Source organism: Petaurus breviceps, unplaced genomic scaffold, assembly GCF_028583685.1.
Source record: "Petaurus breviceps papuanus isolate PSGF00001 unplaced genomic scaffold, PetGlider_PUasm1.0 99, whole genome shotgun sequence".
In the NCBI taxonomy this organism is placed as follows: domain Eukaryota; kingdom Metazoa; phylum Chordata; class Mammalia; order Diprotodontia; family Petauridae; genus Petaurus; species Petaurus breviceps.
This window is the reverse complement of record NW_027187465.1, coordinates 21,664,262-21,676,835: the sequence shown is the minus strand read 5'-3', so window position 1 is coordinate 21,676,835 and position 12,574 is coordinate 21,664,262. Positions and strand designations below refer to the sequence as shown.

Sequence of the window (12,574 nt, the reverse complement as noted above, 5' to 3'; positions counted from 1 at the left end):
AAGAGGAGTGGATTGGGAAAAGGAGGGGTGGGTAAGAGACACAATATGGCAGAGCAGGGGAGGAGTTGTTTGGGGAATCTGTTTAGCATGCAGCCACCCATTTATTTCTTCTGCTTCTGGTGGTGCATGGCCAGTGGCACCCTCCTTCCCCCCCCCCCCAGCTCTCTAGTCCTGCCAGAACTGAGCTTGGGCATGGTCCTGGCCTCCCAGCTTGATCCCGACTCTGGTCCAGGGGTGTTTACAGCTGCTCAGAGGCTCCAGCCCCAGGAGTTGGGGAGGGGGGTGGACCTCTGGCTGCCTATAGTAGGAAGTCAGAGCCCATCTAGGCTGCTGACTCACAGACAGGCTGGCAGCCCTGATAGAGGTGGGAGAGATTAGGGATTGGTGGAGATGAGGAGGAGAGGGCATAAAGACGTAGCCCTCCATACCAACTGGAATAAGGGAGGAAAAAAATATCCTTTGGAGGAGCAGTGTGGTATAAATGGATAAAGCCCTGCCCTTGGGGTCCTGAAGATCTGGGTTCAAATCCTGCCTCAGAACCTTTCCCAACCTCAGTTTCCTCATCTGTAAAATGAGAGGAATTGGACTCACTAGCCATTAGAGTGCCTTCCAGTTCTAAATCTATGATGCTACTATTTGAATAGAACATTTAGTTTTCCAGAACATTTGTGGGTGCATTTTAATTTGATCTTCAAGAGTAAGAAGGTATTGCTACCCCCATTTTACAGATGAGAAAGTAGAGGCCCAGAGTGACTAGGTAGCTTATCTAAGGTCACACAGTTGGTAGATAGTTGGCAGACCCGGAACTAGAACCAAGAACTCCTGACCCCCACCCAGTCACCCACTATCCCAGTGAAAAGAGCTGGCTAAGAAATGGTATGAGGTATTCTCCCCCCACCCCAAAAAATGGCAACAAAAGGGCTTCCACTGGCTCAACTTCTCTCCCAGGTATGAGGCATCAAAGGCTCATCAGTCCCTGCCCAACAGTCCCTGATTGTAGAGGGATGAATTCAATTCAACAAGCCTGCTGCGATTACTAAACAATTTATCTGCCCGACACGGCCATTGGCACTAGAGGTAGGAAGTCAAATGAAGGGGGGAGTCAGAATCTGAGCAAACCTAAGCTTCTAGGATCGGGCCAGTTTCTCTGCCCCTGCCCTCTAGCTGGCTAGGGGATGACTGGGGAGGTAGCAGAACACGGAGCTTTCCTGGTCCTTGCATGCAGGGCTGTGGGGCTCCCCCCACAGCTGGGGTGGAGGATGCGGGAGGACATTTCCTGTTCTAACAGCATGTGCAAGCCTGATAAATGTTTTATATGAGTCCAAGGTAATGCAGGAAACCCCAGTGAGAGTGAGGGTGAATTTTAGCCCCAAGCAGGCCAAGGGGTGCAAGTCACAGTATCCTGGGCTATCTCCCCCAGCCCTGGACACCTCAGTAGTCCTCACTCTGGCCCAACAAATCTGGGGTTTATGGGAAAGAAGACTGGATTTAGAATCAGGTCTGGGTTCAAATCCAGCTGCCCCTGGCAAGTCATGTGACAAGTCACTTCTGTCTCTGGACCTAAGTTGTCCTGTCAATACAATGAGGATTTTGAACTACAGCAATAGCTACATTTCCTCTCAGCTCTGAAGTTCTATGTTCCCGGTTCCCTTCCTTCTCTAAAGTTCAGTCACATTCTAAGAGCCTTTCCAACTCTGACATTTCACATTCTAAAAGTGCTGCCTTCTTCCTCCCCTCTCACAGTTTTGACATTCTGTGCTCTAAAGGTCCCTCCCAACTCAGATATTCCGAGTCCTAAGCTTTGTTCTTGATCTGACTTTCAGTGTTCTAAGTTCTTTCCCAGCTATGTTCTCTCATACTCTGTGTCTTCTGGTACTGAAGATTCCTAATGTTGGGACTAGATGGGGCCATTGAAATCATCCAGTCCGATTCTTTCATTTTACAGAGGGGGAAACTGAGGCCCAGAGAGGTTAAGAGACTTGTATATGGGCAGAGTGTGACCAAGTAAGTAGCAGAAGCAGAACTATCAACAAGCATTTATTAAATGCCAAGCCACACAAAAGGCAAAAACATGGTCCCTGACCTTAAAAGGCTTACATTCTATGACAATTAGTATTAGGGGAAAAGTCAGAAGGAGATATTATTTCTGGCTGGAGTGCTTGGTGTTTGACACACAGTGGGTGCTTAATAAATGAGAATGAATGAATGAATGAATGGTATCAAGGAAGACTTCACAGAGGAAGCATCTCTCTTGTAAAACAGTGAGACAGACCTCCCCCTGGCCAGGGGTCTCCTGAGTACATTTATTCCTAGGCTGAGACTTGCTGCTCATACTCTGCCTAGTGCTAAGCTGTCTCTCTGAGTTGCTTTTTAAACCATTCCCACCTCCACCCATGAAAAGGAATACAGGGTTCTTCGACATGGGAAAACTGTTTCCCCCTGGCCTCCCTCCCCTGCCATCCCCCTTGAGCTCAAAACCTATAATTAACTGGGAAATGCTCACCTTGCCCTCATTTCTGGCATTAGGTGGAGGAAGCAGGTCAGGGCCCCCAGCATGGGTGGAGAAGGACCCGGAGCTGGGCTCTCTGCTTGCCCATCTGGTGGCCTTTGGCCGAGCCCTTGAGACCAGAAAGCCATTGCTAGCTTGGCAGGTAAGGGAACAGAAGCCCAGGGCCCTTGGAGAAGTGGAAGGGGGGGAGGAGATTTAGTGGGCACCGAGGCTGAGATGCCTACTCTGCAGAAGTGGCCGGAGGCAGTCACAACACACAGGGCAGGAAAGCAGTAGTGAAAGCCGGGGACAGGAAGGAGAGAATTCTAGCGTCCTAGATGAGGAGAGGAGAACTTGGGGGGCCACTTCCCCTCATCCAGAAGGGGCCACATGCCTACTCTTGGTGCCCTCATTGCCTCAGGAGAGGAAGTAGGAGGCATGCCTTAATAAATACTTGGTGATGGATTTTTTCTTTCAAGAGTCCTGGCCAGCTTTGCCACCAAAACTCTTCTCCCCCTCCCCCATTTGTCTCTCTACCTCTGTGTCTCTGTCTCTCTCCCTTTCTGTCTCTGTCTTTCTCTCCCTATCTGTCCCTCTCCCTGTCTCTATCTCTCTCTCTTTCTCTCTCTCTCCTGCCTTGTGTGTTTTTTTTTTTTTCTTAACTATTTTCTTCCTGGGCTGCCTGCCTCCCAGAGGGATACAAAGTCTCCCATCAACTCCCTGTGGAGGGAGCAGGGGGTTTTCATGAAGGCCAGGGTGGGTGGTACAGACAGAGTTGCCCTGGAGCAGATGGGTCTGAATCAAAGGTTTCTTGGTGCATTCACAGTTTCTCTCTATTAATGGGGCCTCTGGTCTCAGGGGGGTTGAGGGATGGGGGTGGGAGCCGTGTGATTCGATCCCGGGACTCCTCCTTGGGCAGGCTGTGTAATTGCCTGGGTGCTTCTAAATTGTTCATTAGGGAGATAAGATCTCTCAGAACAACATAGTAATTGTCCCTCCTTGAGAGCCAAGTGTGTGGAGTTTGGCTCTTGGTGGGACTATTAATTTCAACAGGATGGCGGCTGGCCTGGGAAATTCCAGCAGGGCTGCCCAGCTGGGGTCTGGGAAGAGAGTGGGGAGTGCATGAGTGAGAGCAGAAGGGGAAAGAGCTCAGGTCAAGTCCCCAGTACCTGGCCCAGTCTCTCTGCGCCCAGAAAAAGATCAGCAAAGCACAGATTTAGATCTGGAGGGGACCTTAGGAATCATCTGGTCCCATCACCTCCATCCTCATTTTACAGATGAGGAAACAGGCCAAGAGCAGAAGCGGTCTAATTTAACCCCGGCCCCCCCCCTTCCCCCACCGATCTTCCATTTTACAGATGAGGAAACTGAGACCCAGGAAAGGCAAGATGAAGGTCCCAAGGAGGAGAGGAGGGTTTGAACTCCTGTCCTCTGACTCTCAGGTCAACCAGGAGAGGCAGGACAGAGTGGGTTGTCCTCAGCTCCACGTACAGCTGAGGGCAGGAGGGGAATCCCCCTCCTCCCCTGGGCCTCGGTTTCCTCATCTGTACAATGATGGGGCTGGGCTGGATGACTTCCCAGCTCTCTTCCAGCCCCATGCATGGCTCATGTTCTCTCCACAGCACCCTTTTCACAGATTTTTGTCCTTCTAGATCTCATTTCAGGCTGTTACTAATTACTCTTTTAATCCCTTGGTCATGAGAATGACCTAGGCCAGAACATGCCATGCAGGACTTTATTTAAGTTAAGAAACAGAGCGGCTTATGTTTTGTTCTAATTAACCCTTTCAGGCTTCTAAAGTCCTTCTCTCCTTGTAATCTTGGGGGGTAAATAGAATACAGTGATGATTATGCCCATTTTACAGCTGAGGAAACTGAGGCTTAGCCTAGAGTCATTGATTCAGAGCTGGAGTAGACCCTCCTCTTGTCTGACTCCATCATTTTAAAGATAGGGAAATTGAGGCTCAGAAAAGTCAGTTGACTTATCCAGTACTTTTCAGGGATTCAAACCTAGACCTCCCCACCTCCGGACTCTCTGGGATGGTTTCTGCTGCGGTAGGCTACATACCTGAGGTGAGAAAGAGGAAGCCCAAACTTGCATCTACTACCTATGTGTCTTTAGACAACCCCCTTAACTTTGTGGAACCCCAATCTTCTCATCTGTCAAACAAGCCTATGGCTATGGTGCCACAGTCACTTATCACCTGTATGACCTTGGACAAATCTCTTCATCTTCTTCTGACTTGGTTTCCTCATCTGTAAAAAGGCTGTACTAAATGACCTTGGAAGGCCCTCCCTGTTGTGAGCCACACCCAAGTTCTACCCCATGGGACAAGAGCTTCAGAGGATTTTCTTGGTGGGTATAGGGAGAGGAAGCCCCCCAAAGCCTTGGGTGCCAAGGCAGGGATTCTGGCATTCTGGGTCCTCCCCCATAGACAAAGACCAGTGACCACCCCATCCCCCACTTTCCACAGGCAGCACATTCAGCTCCTGGTCTTTGGCTGTGGGAGTCTTAGCTGGGTGATTGTTGACTGTTGATATGTTTCCTAAAGCACATCACCCCTCCCTTCTTCCCCCCCCCCCATAGACCTCCTGAGCCTCCAGGCCATAGAAATGTTCCCACACTTTTCAGCACCGAGGGCTGACCCTGTGAATGCCACAGTTTGCTGCTTTGAACTGGTTAATGCTGACAGCCCTGGGCTGCTGGAAGCATTGGGCAGCTGGAGGAAACCCTGGATAGGCAGGGGTTTGGGCACCACATCCTAAGCTTTCCCTGCCTTTACTTTGTTTTCTTTCAGCCCCTGGCCTGGGGCCTTTATTGCCTTGGATTGTGTTCAACATCTCTGGATAGGACCCTTCTTTCCATTTACACAGGGGAGAAACTGAGGCTAGAACAGGGAAAGGGTCCTTCTTGGGACACTGAAGCTGCTTGCTCCTGAAGGAGATGCTAAGACCGCCCACCCCCACTGGGAGTGCTCTGTGAAATCTTGACCTTTTCAGATCCCTTGAGCCAGACTCCTCCATTCAAGGGAACTGGCAGATTATCCTGGCCCTTGCTCCCAGGCTGGGGGCCAGGCTCCCTGGGGAAACAGAAAGGGGGAGGGCTGGGAGGGCAAGGCTTCATTCTGATTTTTCTGCTCTGAGCAAAGTGACAAGAGACAAACACTCACATCACAACAGCCTGGGTGGCATTTTTTTTTTCCAGTTCCTGGACTCAAGTGTCAGGGGGAGCTGAATTCAAATCCCACCTCAGACACTTGACTAGTTCTGTGACCCCAGGCAAATCAAATGACCTGCCTCTCCCAGCCTCAGTTTCCTCATCTGTAAAAATAGTTGTAGAGCTGGAAGGGACCTTTAATGCTATCAAATCCATCTATTATTTTGTGGATAAGGAAGAAAAACCAAAGAATCCTTTTCCCAAAAATTACATCCTGTGGGAGGGTGGGGTGAGGGAGATAATGACGTGAACATAGAAAATTAATTACAAAATATAAATAATCAGTTAATCAACAATTTATTAAGTGGGTACTATATAGATACAAAGAGAAAAACGGAAAAGTCCCTGTCCTCTGGGAGTTTACATTCTATTGATAATGCAAAGTAATTTGGGGGGGGAGGCACTAGCTCTTCTCACCAAGCGTTCACAAAGAGTCCACCCAATAATCATAATAAATCATTTATGGAGCACTCCAAAGGGAAGAAGCATTGATTAAGTCCCTACTATGTGCTGGGCACTGTGCTAAGTGCTTTACAAAAATTATCTCATTTGCTAGCGCATCTTTATTAACCAATGATTTGAGCCCAGCGTCCAAGAAGAGCTTGGCACAGTGGAAAAGAACTCTGGATTTCAAGTCAGAGGGTGTGGGTTTGAATCTGATACCCACCACTTATTAGTAGTATGTGTCCTTGGGCAAACCAAGAAGTAGAATGTTGTGGGGAGAGTACTGGGACTGGGGTCAGGAAGACATGTGTTCAAACCCTGCCTTGGACACTTAGAAGCTGTGTGAGCCTGAACAAGGAACTTAACTCTGGGGCCTCAGTTTCCACAGCTGTGAAATGAAGGAGATTCTGTTCTGTTTTGCCCCACAGGACAGCAGCACCAGGAACAAGGAGGAGAAGTGGGAAAGAGGCTGTTAGGTTTTCGGTGAAGAAGGGAAAAAAATTACTAACAATGAGAAGCATTTAAAAGTTGAACGGGTGTCTGTGGTCAGTCAGTCATATCAGTCAGCCAACAGGCATTTATTAAGCACCTACTGTGTGCACTGGAGAAACAGAGACAAAAATGAAACAGTGCCTGCCCTCAAGGAACTTACATTCTAACAGGGAAGACAACACACATGAGTTGTATTTATCTTACTGGCACCAAATAAAGAGGAGGTCATTTGGGGAAGGTGGAGGGATAGAGTAGATTGCCCCTTGTTGGAGGTATTTAGGCAGAGGCTGAATGGGAGATTATGGGGGGGATTTCTTTTGGGGATGGTTTGGACCCGACTCCTGGCTTTTAGTCTGTGCTCCTAAGAGAAGGGATTTTTGTTGTTTAGCCTAGCTTTGATGTTAAGATAGACCCAGTGATGCCTAGAGAAGGAGGTCACACCAGTTTGGGTGTCCTGGGCCACTTGGGCAGTCTGAGGAAGCCTCTGGACCCTCTCTCAGAATCATGTTTTTAAATGCATAAAATAAAACAGGTAGGATTACAAAGGAAACCAATTAGATTAAAATAAAGATATAATTCCCCCTCCCACTCCAAATTCATGGACCCCCTGGGGTTACTAGGTTAAGACTCTTTGGCCTAGAGAGTTCTGGGCTTGGGTGCCCTGACAAAGGTGTCCTTTGGGAAGGGGAAAGGTTGAGTCTGTTTTGAGAGTAGGGGAAGGACTGAATTGCTCTAGTGCCCTGACCCCCTGAATGCTGCCCTTGCGTTGACCTCATAGGATGGGGCCTAGCTGCCTGTGGGATAGATGCCTAGCCTTAAATATATGTTTGACTTTCTGAAATTGGGTTCTGTGGTGATTTCTCCTTACTGTAACTTCACTACTCAAGTCTTGGGTCTGAAGCCCTTCTTGGCCCAACAGAATCCAAAGGGCACCAAGGGCATGGGCATTCTAATGTGGAAGTTGGCCCAGCTGGGCCTTGGCTGCACATGAAAAACATGTGCCGTGAGCGTCCCCGAGGGCCAGCCCTGGCCCACTGCCCCATAGTAACCCTTGCTGACTGAGATCCAGCAGGCTCCGGAAGAAAGTCAGTAAGTCTCCCTGTTCTCAGCTCTTCTCTGTGTGGCAGACCCAGCCAGCTCTGCTGATGAGGAGTTAGGCACATCCGGTACAGGGCTGGGGGAGCCTGAGAAGGTTTAGTCAGCCCTTGATGTGGGGCTCCTTCACTTTTCCCAAGCCAGACTTGGGTGTTCTCATCCTGTGACAGAGCTGCCCCCTCCATGGGACACGCCCAAACAGAGGGGAGCAGTCCTTGAAATGGCCCGAGGGCACACTGATGCTTTAAGGCTAGAGAGAAGGCAGGTGGGTAAGAAGAAAATAGACATGTATTAAGCACCTACTATGTGCTAAACGCTTTACCAGTGTTATCTTACTTGATCTTCACAACAACCCTAGGGGGTAGGTGTTATTATTGCCCCCATTTTATAGTTGAGGAAACTAAGGCAAAGGGTAAGTGACTTGCCCAGAGTCACACAGCTAGTATCTTAAGCTGGATTTAAACTCAGGCCCTCCTTACTTTAGGCCCAGCTTTCTGTCATCCCCTATACCACCTCCATCTAAACCTGGCCTCCTGGCTGTTCCATGAATGAGACTCTCCCTCTTAGCCCCGGGTATTCTCTCTGGCTGTCCCCATGCCTGGAATGCTCTCCATCCTCCCTTCTGACTACTGGCTTCCTTTAAGTCCAAATTAAAATCCCACCTTCTGCAGGAGGCCTTTCCTCAACCCCTCTTCACCTTCCCTCCGTTAATTATTTGCTATTTATCATGTCTAGACCTTGCTTTGTATATATTTGTTTGCATATGTTCTTCCCCATTAGACAATAAGCTCCTTGAGGGCAGGGCTTAGCATATTCCTAGCACTGGAATAAGTGCTTAGTAATCATTTGATTCTGCCCAGGGAGGGCAAGAGACTCATCCAAGATCACATAGCTAGTAAAGGGTAGAAACATGATTTGAACCCAGATCTAATCCAAATTCATATAATATGGTGGAAAGAATAAGCTGTGACTTGGGATCCTGAGGAAAGGAGGTGAGATCCTACCTTTATCACTGCCTCTGCTGCTTACTGCCTGGGCAACCCTCTCTGGGCCTCAGTTTCCTCATCTGCAAAATGAAAAATTTAGACTAGATTTAAGGCAGCTAGGTGGCACAGTGGAGAGAGCATCAGGCTGTCATCAAACTTCTTACAGAACTTGGAATCAGCAAGACCCGAGTTCATATCTGACCTCTGACACTTCCTAGTTATGTGACCCTGGGCAAGTCACTTAACCACTATCTGCCTCAGTTTCCTCAGTTGTCAAATGATGATAATAATAGAGCCAGATGAGACAATATTTGGAAAAAAGCACATAGTAGGTGCTATGTAAATGCTTATCCCCCTTTCCTTCCCCTCTAAGACCTCTCCCAGCTCTAAGCCATCCTCCTTTAATCTGCTCACTCCAAATTCAGTGTTGTTTATTTTCTTAGCCAGGTCCGGATGTGGTGTTGTTCCATAGAAGCAGAATTAAATAGATGAATATTTCAATGTATAAAATGAGCTTCTCCAAGGTCAGGCCTCTTTTTTTTGGCCTTTGTAAGCCGCTGGGGTGGCCGCTCTAAATGTACAACGCTCCGCGCAGGGCGAGCTTAATGAATGCTTACAGGATTGAATCCAGTTCATTCTAAATGACTTCTCTTCATCTCTTAATGACCTGTTACATTTTTGCCTTTAAGAGCCAGTGGGGTCAGGCATGAAGTGATGGAATTTTAGGGTGGGGAGGGTCTTTAGAGAATCCAGCTCCCTCACTTTACAGATGAGGAGAATGAAGCGACCGGTTCATTCTACAGAGAGATGCCAGGTCCACAGACCCAAGTCTTGGGCTCCATGTCTCATCACACTGGCCGGAGAGAGGGCCATGGAACCCACTAATGCCTACTTCTTCCTATGTCCCCAGATGGGCTTTATTGGAAGCATACAGTAAAGTTTGAAAGAAAGAGGCATTGTGGCCGTGAATCATTTTTCTGACTCGAGCTGTCCTCTCCAGGGTATTTTGTGGGATGCCCCTGATTTCCCATGTTTGGGCAGAACCTTGGGATGGATGGTAGGGAAGAATCAGAAGCTCTGTTTCTACAGCCTAATGTTTGTTAATTAAGGACAAGCTGGTGTCTCTCCTGCCCTGCCTTGGGCCCGACTTGTGCTGCTTCAGCGGGATGCTTCTCTAATGTTTGACCTTCCTTCAGGATCTTGGGCTGCCTAGTGGAAAGAACTTGAAGTCACAAAGTCTGGACTCTGATTAGCTGTGTTAACCTTGGACCAAGAGAGGTTTGTCCAGAAACAGAATGGGCTCCCCATCACTTTAGGTATTCAGAGAAAGACTGGATGGTCACTTGTTGGGGATGCTTAGGATCCTATCTATAGACTGAAAGAGGTCTTCTAATCCACATTCCTCCTTTACATATGAGGAAACTGAGGACCAAGGAGGTGTAGGGACCTGGGATCATAGGATCATAGCCCTAGATAGAACTAGAAAGGACTTCTCAGTCCAACTCCCTCATTTTACAGATAAGGAAACTGAGGCCCAGAGAGGGAAGGGGGTTTACTTACAGTCAGCGAGTGTCTGAGCTAGGATCCCATCTGCCTGAATCTGTTTTCCTTTCTATAAAATGGGGTTAATATAATGCCTGCAGTGCCTACCTCACAAGACACCAGGAAGCTTAAGTGGGACGATTTTTGTAAAGTGTTTTACAAACTTTAAAGTGTTAGATAAATTTCACTTACTGTACAAATTTTCCTGGGGCTTTTCTGGGTCAATGATAAGTGATTCTGAGCTAGGACTGAATTTACCCAAGAGACTCGGGTTTTTTGGTTGGGTTTTTTTTTTTCCTCTCTCCCCACAGGCAGGAGCTCCTCATTCATTCATTCTTTCTTTCTTTCTTTCATTCAATCTGTCAGTCGACAAGCATTTTATTAAGTGCTTACTATTTAAATGGTAGTCACTGGGGATACAAGATCAGAAGCTGCAGGAAGAGGGTCCCCTGATTTTAAGGAATATATAATGGGCTGTGTGGGAAGGGCTCAGAGACAAGTAAATAGAGAATATGAAAAAAATATACACGATAAATATAATCTTCCAAATGGAAGTGTTTGCATTAACAATGAAAGGCAGATAGTCTGTTGAAACCTGTGGACCCCCTCTCAGAAGAGTGTTTTTAAATGCATAAATAAAAATATATGAATTACAAAGGAAGCCAGTGATATTGAAATATAGTTTCAAAAAAACCCTGACCAAACCAAGTTTCCCAGACCTAGGAGAATCCAACAAAGAATAGAATAGGGTGTAGGTCTTGAGCTGAGCCTTTTTCTAAGAGGCAAAGGTGAGGAAGGGTGGGCATCATCTGTACAAAGCCAAGGGGTGTTGGGCATGGGGGGAACATCGAGTAGTCAGAGAGTTGGGAGCATGAGGGATACCAATAAGATACCAGTACAGTCTGAGGACAGACTGTGACATTAAGCAGGGGAGGAGTATATCAGGGGTAGGGGTTCCCCAAAAGTCTTCATGCAGCCATAAGGTTTTTAATTAAATTTTAGTTTTCAACATTTTACTTCCATAAGATTTTGAGTTTAAATTTTCTCCCCTCCCAAGATGGCATGCAATCTGATATAGGCTCTACATATACGTTCATATTAAATATATCTTCACATTAGTCATGTTGTAAAGGAGAATTAGAAGGAAGCCTTAAGTTTTAATAGAACTGTAGTAAGATTTTGGGAACAATGTGGGGGTTTCTTGCCATCTTTTCCTCTCCTGCTTTGGTCCCCTCTAAGGGAATAGGTCCCAGATTTATGTCTCATCATGAGGCCTTAAGAGAAGTTTGAAATTTGGGGTCCCAGAATCTGGGTTCAGACCCCCCTCTTCCCTTACTAGTCTGTGAATCGTGGGACAGCTGCTTGGCCTCTCTAAGATGAGGGGATTGGACGAGATGACCCCCAAGGGCCCTTCTAGCTTGAAATCTGTGATCCTACGAAGTAGGCTCTGGATGTACTTGTGTTTTTGACCCTTTCACTGGAGTTCCCAGGGTCCCCTGAACCCTGGTGCAGCCCAGTTTGGGCCAGGCTGGGGAAGTGGATGTAGACATTTGACAGTGTGGATGCAGCTGTCTGACCCTGACATGGCATGTCTAGCCTGGCTGCATTTCCGTGAGGGATTTAGGGGGTGGGGAGAGCTTGGGAATCAGATACCAAACTCTCTTTCTGGAATTAAGTTCTCCTATGTCTCATCACTTTCTGGGCCCCCTTGCACCTTACCCTCCTATGAATGAAGCATGTAGCTGTGTCTCCTGGCCAGCACCAACGTGCCCTCTGTGGTCATTAATAATAATGATAATAGTAATTACTATCGAGCACTCATATAGTTCTTTATGGTTTGCAAAGTACTTCACATCCATTGTCCCACTGGGGCCTCCTAAGAATCTGGCAGGGTAAATTCTACAGGGATTCTTCCTTCTCCCCCACAGCTAGCTAGGAGAGTCAAACTCAGGTCTTCCCAACCTTCTGGGAGAAATTCGCTTCTGGGTCTCTGGACTCACTTTTTGACTCAGTGTGGTCATGGCCAATGTGGGTTTCATGAACTGAGGTTTAAGATGCTGGAGACAAGGATACTGGAGGCTGGCCCAGCCAGGAGGAGAGTGATTCACCTGGAGGAGGGCCAGGCCAGCATCTTTCAGAGTTTCTCACCCTCGTGAATTCATTGGCCCCAGGCCCCAGCCCTTTATTCCAGGAAAGAGGAAACTCAAGGGCCCTGAAGGGAGGGGTCAGTGCTGTAAGGCCAGTCCCAGCTTGGACAGTCTTTGTTCTAAGGCCCCTCTTCCCAGCTCTGACATCCTGTGTTCTAAAGTCC

At 47.7% G+C, this 12,574-nt stretch overlaps 1 protein-coding gene across 7 annotated transcripts in view; it reads left to right on the top strand.

The window, feature by feature from the left end:
- The window catches only part of SH2B3 (SH2B adaptor protein 3), a 123,469-nt gene that overhangs the window by 31,861 nt on the left and 79,034 nt on the right, over positions 1 to 12,574 (top strand). The window lies entirely within an intron of this gene.